The following is a 12,553-nucleotide window of genomic DNA, read 5'->3' as shown; positions in this document are numbered from 1 at the left end:
GAATTAACGGACGTTCCATTAAGAAGGAGATGAGGAGGCATTTCCTTAGACAGAGGGTGGTGAATCTAGGGAATTCTTTGCCACTGAAGTCTGTGGAGGCCAAGTCAATGGATATTTTTAAGGCAGAGATAGATTCTTGATTAATATGGGTGTCAGGGGTTATGGGGAGAAGGCAGCAGAATAGGGTTTGGAGGGAGAGCTAGATCAGTCATGATTGAATGGCGGAGCAGACTTGATGGGCCGAATGGCCTAATTCTACTCCTATCACATTACCTTATGACCTTATGATCAATCTCTGCCTAGGATTATTGTGGACCAATTATCAGTTAGACTATATTTGCCAACTTTATGAATCAAGTATAATTTTCAAAACAATTACCGTTTACTCAGTACAAAAGATCAGGTCCTTTGTCTCTTGGTGTAAAGGCCTTTTTATCGTGATCTTTCTGTTTCCATAATATCTCTGGCACAGAATGACAATTATTAATATTATGGGATTTCATTTTTACCTGTAATAAATTTTCATTTTCACCAGTAATAAATGATATATGTTTTGACATTTAATATATATCTTTCTCTCCCCTGAGGTTATGCTTATTTCACGTAGTAGGATGTTCTTACAATGCCAAGATAGGTTGTAGTTTGGTTGGGGGAGTGATAGTCATAGAGTCATGGTCATACAGTACTACAGTGTGGAAACAGGCCCTTTGGCCCAACTTGACCACACCGGCCAACATATCCCAGCTACACTAGTCCCACCTGCGTGCGTTTGATCCATATCCCTCCAAACCAGTCCTATCATGTACCTGGTTAACTGTTTATTAAATGTTGGGATAGTCCCTGCTTCAACTACCTTCTCTGGCAGCTTGTTCCATACATCTACCACCCTTTGAATCACCTCCAACAATCAGACTCCAACATGGCTATGGCAAATTACAAAAATTGCCTCGAGGGAATCAATGTTGAGGGTTAATGGACCCCACAAAGATAGCTCTTCCATGTCAGTCCCTCAAAGATGGTTAGATGAGACCGAACCGTACGACAGGGAGTCTAAAATGCCTCGTCTTTCACAAAGTCCAGCAAAGTCTAGCACCTGTGAAGAGGCTTTTGGCTTCACCACCAGTAAACACTGGAACTGGATTGATGAGAATGATCAGAAGATCCAGAAGCTTAGAAATGTAATGTCGTTTTGGACAAGAAACAGTGTTGTGGGTCATGGGGTCAGAAGAACTTATCTGCATCTGGGACAAACTCCAAAGGGAAACCCGGGATCTAAAGAGCAGATGGCCAGAAGGAGGAGCAGATGCACAAAGACAATGGTGCCTAACATCACATATCATGTGTAGGAAGGAGCTGCAGATGCTGGTTTACACCGAAAATAGACTCAAAATGCTGGAGTACTCAGCGTGCAGGCAGCATCTCTGGATAGAAGGGATGAGTGGCGTTTCGGGTCCGAAGAAGGATCTCGACCTGAAACGTCACACATTCCTTTTAACCTGAGATGCTGCTGCCTGTCCCGCTGAGTTCCTCCAGCATTTTGTGTCCATTCCATATCATGTGTGTGATGTTCAGCACTGACCCAGCCGTCTCCCCCCAGACATCCAAGGTCCAAGAAGGAGAGGACCTCTTCAATGGTAGATAAAGACAATACCTAGATTGAATTGAATTGAATAAATTTTATTAGCCAAGTATATGCACATACAAGGAATCTGCCTTGGTGCTTTGCTTGCAAGAACATGATATACAGTTGCCAATTAAAAATAAAACATTATAATTTAAACATGTGAAGAATGAAATAAAATACCAGAGCTAATGGAGGCTACAGATGTTTGGTTGTAGAGCTACTGCTCATGGAAAAGAGCTGTTTTTATGTCTGGCTGTGGCGGCTTTGACAGTCCGGAGTCGCCTTCCAGAGGGAAGTTATTCAAAGAGATTGTGGCCAGGGTGAAAGGGGTCAGAGATGATCAGTGTACAGTTCGTCAATGGAGGGAAGGCTGCAGCCTTCTCGGCTGATCGAACGATGCACTGCAGCCTCCGGACGTCGTGCTTGGTGACTGAGTCAAACCAGACCATGATGGAGAAGGTGAGGACAGGCTCTATGATGGCAGTACAAAACTGGACCATCTTGAAGATGCAAGCAGAAGATATTCTCAGCTGAAATTCTTTGATGCGAGTGCTTTTGACCCAAATGTTACACCAAACTACCCGTGACAATCTTGGCGTTCCCTCAACCTGGCAAGAGCGTGTATAAGATATATTTTTTAAGGTTTATTCCGGGGATCATTGCTAACATTTATTGCCCACCATTCATTTCCCCTGAGCTGAGGATTCAGTTAAGAGTCACCCACAATGGTGGATGTTGACTCAACTATAAGCCAGACTGTTTTTTGCCGGAAGAACTCTATCCCTGAATGACACGTGAACCAGGTAGGTTTTTCGTGACTAACTGGACGTTTCATTTACTGAGGCTAGTTTTCAATTTTAGATTAAATTCATTGCCTGAGTACATAATTTCAACGGATGTCATGGAGGGATTCTAACTCGTATTGGGATCTGTGGATCCAGACCTCTGTTTGTTGGTCCAGCAGATTTACCAGTATCCTACCATTCCAATTAACTGCACTGTAACAACCACCTGCCATTGTTAGTGTGCCACTAAACATTCAGCTGCCTGGATATTCATCTTCAGGGACTTGTGCTAAACAGACTATGTGATCACTTCAGTCCTTGTGCTGGCATGACCATCTGCTACCAAGCAGGGACATGTTTCTGGGCAAATGTTTCTTGCTTTCTAACGACAGATACACTCACAAATATTGCTGAGCAATAGATACAATAGCGCCAGCTATTTGTCTTATTTCCACATAACATCCAAGATTTAAATCATTAATGATCAGTGTGCAAGTAAATTGAGAGAGTGAGGCAGGAAGGGATGGTGGGCAGATTGGAAGAATGAGCAGCTTACATCCCAGCGGTATGAATATTGTCTTCTCCAACTTCCACTGACCCTTGCTTTCCCTCTCTCTCCATCCCTCCCCATTCCCAGCTTTCCAACCAGTCAGACTGTCCCCGATTACATTTTATCTCTGTTTATTTTGTTGTCACCTTCTCCTACCTAGCAATGATCTATTCAACATTTTCCTTGATCCACATCTATTTTGATATCTTGTTTTCACACTTCACCCTTCCGTATCTCTGTGTCTCCCTCTCCACTGACTCCGAGTCTGAAGAAGGGTCTCGACCTGAAATGTCACCCGTTCCTTCTACCCAGTGATGCTGCCTGTCCCGCTGAGTTACTCCAGCATTTTGTGTCTATCTTTGAACAGGATGAGAGCTAACTGGCAGAAATAGTTTATGATGAAAGGTGATCTTTTTGGAGGTCTTTATGTTAGCAACGGGCAGACTCCAAATGAGATTGGGGTGAGACGGGCAGTAAAAATCTGGAGCTTGAGAACAAAGAGACTATTTAAGTTCCCTCACAGCTCGAGTGAGTTGGATACAAACCTGACCGTGGATGCTCTCTGTGTGGAGTTTGCCTGTTCTACTTGTGCCCCTGTGGGTTTTCTTGGGTGCTCTGGGTTCCTCCCACATTCCAAAGATATGCAATTGCTGAACAGACATCAGGAGAAAGGTCCTAACCTGAAGTGTCACCTATCCATCTTCTCCAGAGATGCTGCCTGGCTCTGACATAGAAACATAGAAACAGAGAAAATAGGTGCGGGAGGAGGCCATTCGGCTCTTTGAGCCAGAACCGCCACTCATTGCGATCATGGCTAATCGTCTCAATCAATAACCCGTGCGTGCCTTCTCCCCATATCCCTTGGTTCCACTAGCCCCTAGAGCTCTATCTAACTCTCTCTTAAATCCATCCAGTGATTTGGCCTCCACCGCCCCCTGTGGCAGGGAATTCCACAAATCAACGGGTGATGCTTCAGATCAGGACCCTTCTGCTTCGTTCCCTAGTTGCAGCACACAATGTCTTGTTCCCTTTATCATTGTTACTTTTTTGCATATCTTTAATTCATTTGTTCCTTATCTCTCTACACATCATTGTCTATATCTCTCGTTTCCCTTTCCCGTGACTTTCAGTCTGAAGAAGGGTCTCAACCCGAAACGTCACCCGTTCCTTCTCCCGAGAGATGCTGCCTGCCCCGCTGAGTTACTCCAGCATTTTGTGTCTTGCTGCCACTGCCTGACCTTCTGGGTTCCTCAAGATCCTTGTGTCTTTTTACGATTGCTGGCTAAATTGACCACTGTAAAATATGTGTTGTGGAGCAGAGTGGCTGGAAAAGCAGGATGAAGTTGATGGCCATGTTTGGGAGAACAGGTTACAGAGCAGATTAATGGGGGATTCATTATTGGGATTATTTTCAGGGACAGATTAGATTCAATGGGGCAACGCATCCTACCTGGTGATATGTGTAAAATAAGCGGAAAAAGTGAGAGTGATAACTTTCACATGACGTTGATCATCTGGCAACCAGCTGGTATAAATGAACAGATGTAGGATTAAGAGCGCCACATGACATATCATGGGAGAGTCCAGGACTAGAGATTATAGCCTCAGAATTAAAGGACGTTCCTTTAGGCTGGAGAAGAGGAGGAATTTCTTTAGTCAGAGGATGGTGAATCTGCGGATTTCTTTGCCACAGAAGGCTGCGGAGAACATCAATGGATAGTTTTAAGACTGAGATAAATAGATTCTTGATTAATACGGGTGTCAGGGGTTATGGGGAGAAGGCAGGAGAATGGGGTTATGAGGTAGAAATAGATCAACAATGATTGAATGGCGGAGTAGACTTGATGGGCCAAATGCCTTAATTCTGCTCCTATCAAGTGATCTGATTGATTCTGAGGGTGTCTTTAAAACAATTTTGATTGGATTTGATCTGTCTGAAGAAGATACCTGTGTAAATATAGCTTTGGAGTGATCTGCCTAGTAACTGTTCACCAGACCTCTTGTTGATTGCTCAGAATAACACTGGAGGTCTTTTTGCTAGAGGGTTCTAAATTGAATGCTCAAAATCCCTTCTATTTATAAATATGCCAGCCCACATTGAAATGTTTCTTGTGACAGCTTGTGTATCCTATCGCACTGTAACTGGGTTCAAAATTCCTGCTGGCAAGGTCAGTAATTGGGGTCACGCCAGCGATTCAACATGGCAGCCACAGCAAGAAATCAAATGCTGCATTCTATAAAGAGTCAATCACATTTGACTCCCCTGCCACTGGGCACCCTCCTTCACTGTGTTCCGTCAAGTGGCACAGTGTTGCAACGGTAGAGCTACTGCCGTACAGCGCCAGAGACCCGGGTTCGATTCTGACTATGGGTGCTGTCTGTACGGGGTTTGTACGTTCTTCCCATGGGATCTCATGGGTTTTCTCTGAGATCTTCACTTTCCTCCCACACATCAAAGACTTACAGGTTTGTAGGTTAATTGGCTTGGCATAACAATGTAAATTGTCCATAGTGTATGTAGGATAGTGTTAATGTACAGGGATCGCTGGTCTGAGTGGACACAGAAGGCCAAAAAGCCTGTTTTCACACTGTATCTCTAAACCACACTAAACTATTTGTGTAGGAAGGAACTGCAGATGCTGGTTTAAACTGAAGATAGACACAAAAAGCTGGATGAACTCAGCGGGTCAGATGGCATCTCTGGTGACGTTTCAGGTTGAGACCCTTCTTCAGTCTGAAGAAGGTCGGTCTGAAGAAGGGTCTCGACCCGAAACACCACCTATTCCTTTTCTTCCGAAATGCTGTCTGACCCGCTGAGCTACTCCAGTTTTTACGTCTATAAGCTAAACTATAGTCTATAATGGGCTCCACGAGGCTATTTAGGAGCTACATTCTGGCTATAGAACAAGATCTCTAATAGCAGCGAATGATGATAGACTGGAATGTTTTAGTGTTGATACCAGTGTATTGCTGTGAATTGATATTGCCACCGTGCAGCACAGTCAATGCTCTTGGCACCAAACATCTGATGGGACATGGTATCTTGACAGCAAAGAGAAACTAGCAGGATCTCAGAGCTCCCTAATGAAGGAACACAAAAATGCTGGAGAAACTCAGCAGGCGCAGCAGCATCTATGGCGCGAAGGAAATAGGCAACGTTTCAGCCCGAAACGTTGCCTATTTCCTTCGCTCCATAGATGCTGCTGCACCCGTTGAGTTTCTCCAGCATTTTTGTGTACCTTCGATTTTCCAGCATCTGCAGTTCCTTCTTAAACACATCCCTAATGAAGGAGCTTTTCAGTGATGAATCAACAATTACATTTTTGACTAATTCCTGAGGAAGACCCTCTATCTCCAGTGAATGCTATTGTATAACAGGAAATGTGAGGCATGAGAACAAATTGAAGCTGTATAATGAGATTTGCAGGGACAATATCAGTTTAGTTTACTGACACGTGGACCGAGGTACAGTGAAAAGCTTTTGTTGTGTGCAATCCAGTCAGCGGAAACACAATACATGATTACAATCAAGCCATTTACAGTGTATAGGTACATGATAATGAAATAACGTTTAGTGCGAGGTAAAGCCAGCGTATGGCCATCAAGGATAGTCCAAGGGTCTCCAATGAGGTAGAGAGTAGTTCAGGACTGCTCTCTGGTTGTGGCCTAATATAAACAATGTAAGGCGAGTTGAACTCTTAATTTTCCATTTGATCATCAATACTCACGTGAGACTTTCTATAAGCTGCGAAAATTCAAAGAAATATCAGCAGAAGGAAATTTGTCATCCACCATTTGCATCAAATGCAACTTTCCCTTTCTGCAACTTTCCCAGTTGTCCACGTATTCAGCAGTTAAACAATTCAACTGAACTAGATACAGAAGAAAAGGCGGGCAAGGTAGCCCCTTCTACTTGCTCCTACATTCAATAAAATTCCAGCCGTTACCCTCCCTGAAGCCCATGTCCCTGCCGGAAGTACAACATCCGTCCTATCTGCTTTCTGCTTGCCACGGGATCCAGAAGGAAAATAATTCCTCGGAGCAAATATCACCAACAACTTCTCCTGGACTTCTCCTGGAGTACCTACAATGAAGCAGCGAGTATGAAAGCACACCAACACCTCTACTTCCTTAGAATGCTGACAAAGTTTGGCCATGTCCCCAACAGCCTTCACCAACCTCTACAGATGTGCCGTAGAAAGTATTTTATCAGGATGCATCACAGCTTGTTTTGGGAACAGCTCCATCCAAGACCGTAAGAAATTGCAGCAAATTGTGGATGCAGCCCAGACTGTCACACAAACCAACCTCCCTTCCATTTATACCTCATGCTGCCTTGGCAAGGCCAGCAACATAATTAAGGATGGGTCACACCGTGGCCATTCCCTCTTCCATTGGACAGAAGGTATATAAGTGTGAACCTCCAGATTCATGGACAGTTTCTTCCCAGCTGTTATCAGGCAACTGAACCATCCTACCACAACTAGAGAGCACTCTGAACTGCTATCTACCTCATTGGAGACCCTCGGACTATGTTTGATCAGACTTTTTTGGCTTTACCTTGCACTAAATATTATTCCCTTACCATGTATCTGTACCCTGTGAATGGTTCGATTGTAATCATGTATTGTCGTTCCACTGAAAGCTCCTGGTTTTCTGGATCCTGCACCTTTTTCATGATGGTGGAAGCCAAGTGAGAGCATGGTCAGGATGATGTGAGTTCTAGTTACCTTATTGAGGCAGCACCTCTTGTAGATCTAAATGTGTAGGACAGAACTGCAGATGCTGGTTTATGTCGAAAGTAGACTCAAAATGCTGGAGTAACTCAGCGGGACGTGCAGCATTACTGGAGAGAAGGAATGGGTGAGGTTTCGGGTCGAGGCCTTTCTTCTCTGCGTTACTCTAGCATTTGTGTCGACCTCCTGTAGATCCCTTTGATGGTGGGGAATTCAGTACCCATGACAATGTCCACCACTTTCTGCAATCTCCTTGACTCTTGGGTGTTTGAGTTAATGAACCAGACTGTAATGCAAAAAGTCAGCCGCATGCCATTGACTGTACACGCAGAACTTCGACAGAGTATTCAACCACATGCCAAATCTTCTCAATCTTCTAAGGAAGTAGAGGCACTGATGAGCTATCTGTAATTGCATAGTAGTTCAGGACTGCTCTCGAGTTGTGCTGAGTTCTGGGCAGATCTTCAGGGATATGCTTTACACTCTCTCCTCCACTGTCCCATTGATGAAGACAGGTAAGACATAAAATGCTGGAATAACTCAGTGGGACAGGCATCATCGCTGGAGAGAAGGAATAGGTGACATTTCAGAGGTAGACAAAAGTGCTGGAGAAACTCAGCGGGTGCAGCAGCATCTATGGAGCGAGCGAAGGAAATAGGCAACGTTTTGGGCCAAAACCTTCTTCAGACCTTCCGTGGCCGCTCTCCACCGGATTCAGGCGGGGAACAGTGGGGAGCATCCTGCAACTGTGGATGGTGACGACTTCAGGCGGGGCCTGTGTGGGGGTGGAGCGTCCTGGAGCAGGGAGGGGGAGAGCTTCAGGAGGGAGCTGGGAGGGGGGCGGGGGGGGGGGGGGGGAAAGGAGCATCCTACAGCCGAGAGAGGGGGGACAGCTTCAGGCGGGGGCTGTCGGGGACCAGTGGGGGCGGGGTGGGGGGGGGGGGTGGGGGGGGAAAGAGCGTCCTGCAGCCGGGGGAGGGGGACGGCTTCAGGCAGTGGATGTTGGTGGCCGGAGTGGTGGAGTGTCCTTCAATCAGGGGAAGGCTTTATGTGGAGCCAGTCGAGGGGGGGCGGGGTGGGGTGGGAAGCGTACTGCAGCAGTGGACGGGGACACCTACAGACGGGGCTGTGGGGAGGGGGGGGCAGGTTGCGCTGCCCACACCCTATCACTGTCGTGGCCTAACGTTCCCGCTCCCCACCGGCTTCAGGCGGGAAGCATCCTGCAGCTTTGGACAGGGACCGCTTCAGGTGGGTCCCCAGCGGGAGCACCCTGTAGCGGGGGGGGGGGGGGGGGGGGGGGGGGGGGTGGACGGAGGCGGGGCCTGTCAGAGGCCGGTGGGGCTCAGTGGTTCAGCTGCTCATCATAATGGTGGCCACCACACCCGCTCTCCACACTCTGCTCACTCCGCTCATTCAGCTTTATCCTCCTCGCTGCCGGTGATTGACAGTGGGTGCCGGAAGGGGCGTCGCCGTCCTGGCGAATGACAGGAGAGATGAACAAAAACCTTCGTAACTTTTGTTATATTCCACCGATGGGAATAAAACTTGATGTGCTTGCAGCACAGGGGAATGGCGAGTAAGGAGACTATCGTAGCACTACCGGTACAGTTTCTGCACAAATGTAAAATCAGCACAAACTGGAAGAGGACAAGATGAGAGTTTTAGTTAAGTACTAGACTAAGTGGGACATGTTGGGTCCCATTCTCACACGGGAGGCCTGGTCTCCCAACACAATATTCCACCACTCACCCATAGCCCCCAACTTCGCAGGCACGGCTGACTCACAGCTTTCTGGACTCACGCCGTTCTGGACTCACTCACTGACTCATGGCTTTCCTGACACTCAGTCAAAGACTGACTCACGGCTCTCTGGACACTCAGTCACTGACTCATGGCTTTCTGAGCTCACTGACCAACTCACGACTTCTTTTATTCTCCGCGCCCCGGTGATTGACAGCGGGTGCCGGAAGGGATGTTGCCGTCCTGGTGACCGACAGGAGAGCAGACAAATCTGCTGATCTTACGATTTTTAAACCTTCATAACGTTTGTAATATTCCATCGATCAGAACAAAACTTGATTCGCTTGGGGCACAGGAAAACGGTGAATAAGGTGGTGAAAAATCATAGCGCTATCAGGTACCGCTTTTGTGCAAATTTAAAAACAATGCAAATTGGAAGAAGACAAGATGAGAGTTTTAGTATAGTTCTAGACTAATTGGGACCCGTTGGGTCCCATGTTCACACAGGAGGGCTGGTCCCCCGACGCAATATTCCACCTCTCCACCAATTCCAATATTGGTGGCCAGTGGGGGGGGGGCTTTCTGGAGTGCTGGTATGGGTTCTTGGAGTGGCAGCTCAGTCCCTCAAGCCTGATCTGTTGCCAGCTAACTCACGGCTGGTGGGCTGGCAGTTGACGCATGACTATTCCTTGAAATTCCATTTCAAGCAGGGTGCAAGGCCACCAAATTCAAGTGCAGTTTCCAACCACTTCAAGCTGGATCCATGGCCACAAAATTCAAGTGCAGTTTCATACCACTTTCAGCAGGGTGCAAGGCCACCAAATTCAGTGCAGTTTCATACCACTTCAAGCAGGATGCAAGGCCGCCAAATTCAAGTACAGTTTAATTCCACTTCAAGCAGTGTCGACGGCCACCAAATTCAAATGCAGCTTCATACCATTTCATGCAGGGTGAAACCACCATAAAACCACACAAAACACCAAACTCACAGATCAGTAGACATTCAGTGTGTTCAGTTGATTCACAGCTCAGACAGTCATGACCTCTCCCTCCCCCATCATGCAGAGACTGAGCCACACACACACTTCTGGGTTTTATAACCCCTCCCCCTCCCACCGGAAAAGGTGTAGCTTTCAGGGCGTGATTGACAGGAGAGAGATTCTCAACATTTTTTAAAAACTAATAACACTTTTATTTTTCATTGATGGGAAGAATTCTCTGCACCTGCTCAGCGGAGGGGGGACTGAGTAAGATGCCCAAAAATTACAGCTGTAAGCGGTAGCATTTAATCTTAAATAAATAGTAAGTACATTTGCAGTAGTGCCTTTTAACTTCAGGCCAAAGCACCCAAGCCGCCATTTGCAGCAAGAAGTGCCTTTCAACTTCAAGCCAAAACACCCAAGCCACCATTTGCAGTAAGTAGTGCCTTTCAACTTAAAGCCAAATCACCCACCACCATTTGCAGTAATTAGTGCCTTTCAACTTCAAGCCAAAACACCCAAGCCACCATTTGCAGTACGTAGTGCCTTTCAACTTCAAGTCAAAGCACCCAAGCCATCATTTACAGTAAGTAGTGCCTTTCAATTTCAAGCCAAAGCACCCGAACAACCATTTGCAGGTAGTGCCTTTTACTTCAAACAAATCATATTTTCATTTTCAAACCACATTCAGGTTACTCACAGTTGCGTAGACATTTGTTCAGTGTTATTCAGAGCTCAGAGTGACGTGACCCTTGGCTTCATCCATCTTGCAGAGATTGAGTGAGGCACACCACTTCCTGGTTTTATAGTCCCTCCCCCTCCCTCCAGCAGGTGCAGCAGAGAGAATGGTAATTTTTTTAAACTTCAAGCCAAAGCTCCCAAGCCACCATTTGCAGTAAATAGTGCAATTCAACTTCAAGCCAAAGCACTCAAGCCACCATTTGCAGTAAGTAGTGCCTTTCAACTTCAAGCCAAACATCCAAGCCACCATTTGTAGTAAGTAATGCCATTCAACTTCAAGCTAAAGCTCCCAAGCCACCATTTGCAGTAAGTAGTGCCTTTCAACTTTAAACCAAAGCACCCAAGCCACCATTTGCAGGAAGTAGTGCCTTTCATCTTCAAGCCAAAGCACCCAAACAACCATTTGCAGGCAGTACCTTTTTACTTCAAACAAACCATATTTAGATTTTCAAACCACATTAAGGGTACTCACAGTTGTGTAGACATTTGTTCAGTGTTATTCAGAGCACAGAGAGACGTGACCCTTGGCTTCATCCATCTTGCAGAGACTGAGGGAGGCACATCACTTCTTGGTTTTATAGTCCCTCCCCCTCCTTCCAGCAGGGGCAGCAGAGGGAATGGTGAATTATTTAAAAACATTAATATCTCTCTGATCTTTCATCGAAAAATCCTCCGCACCCGTAAGGCGGAGAGGGGCTCTGAGCGAGGTGGCCAAAAACGACAGCCGTAGGTGGCGGCGTTCTGTTGGAAATCGCAGCGCAGTGGGCCAAAAGCGGTCACGATCAGACTTTTAGTAATATAGATAGATAGATGGGCCAAACGTAGCCTGGTGCGTCTAGTGTTGATGGGACATGTTGGTCGGTGAGCGTAAGTTTTGCTGAAGGGCCAGCTTCCACGCTGTATGACTCTACGAGGAGCTGTCCTTTAAATTCAGTGGAATCCTACTATCTGGTTTCAAAACTGTGAAGAAGTTTGACTTGAAATGTGTTGTGGTATGCAGTTTGTCTTTAGTTTGCCTAATATGAAATTTCTCACTTTAATCAGAAAAGTATAATTCTTGTCTTAAATTACATTTACCTATGGTCAAAGGTGGAAAACATCAAATCTATTATGCCCGATTCTCTTGTAGTATTTAAGCTCCAATCTGAAGCAAAGAGCACAAGGCTGAAAATGTACTTAAGGTGAATGAATTTACTAACAATAAGTGCTGCTTTTTTACACGCTGACTCTTGACAAGCTAATTTATAGTGTGAAATATGCAACAATGTGTTGACAAAGCGGGTCTGAGGTCGAGAACAGTAAACTGTTCATGTTGTTGCAATTCACAATTTTCAGCGATTTCATCAGATCCTGGGCTTCAAAACAAATGCGTTCGTCAAATCACCTGAAATGGACAA

This window comes from Leucoraja erinacea, chromosome 21 (genome assembly GCF_028641065.1).
Source record: "Leucoraja erinacea ecotype New England chromosome 21, Leri_hhj_1, whole genome shotgun sequence".
Lineage (NCBI taxonomy): Eukaryota > Metazoa > Chordata > Chondrichthyes > Rajiformes > Rajidae > Leucoraja > Leucoraja erinaceus.
This window is presented reverse-complemented; position numbering follows the sequence as displayed.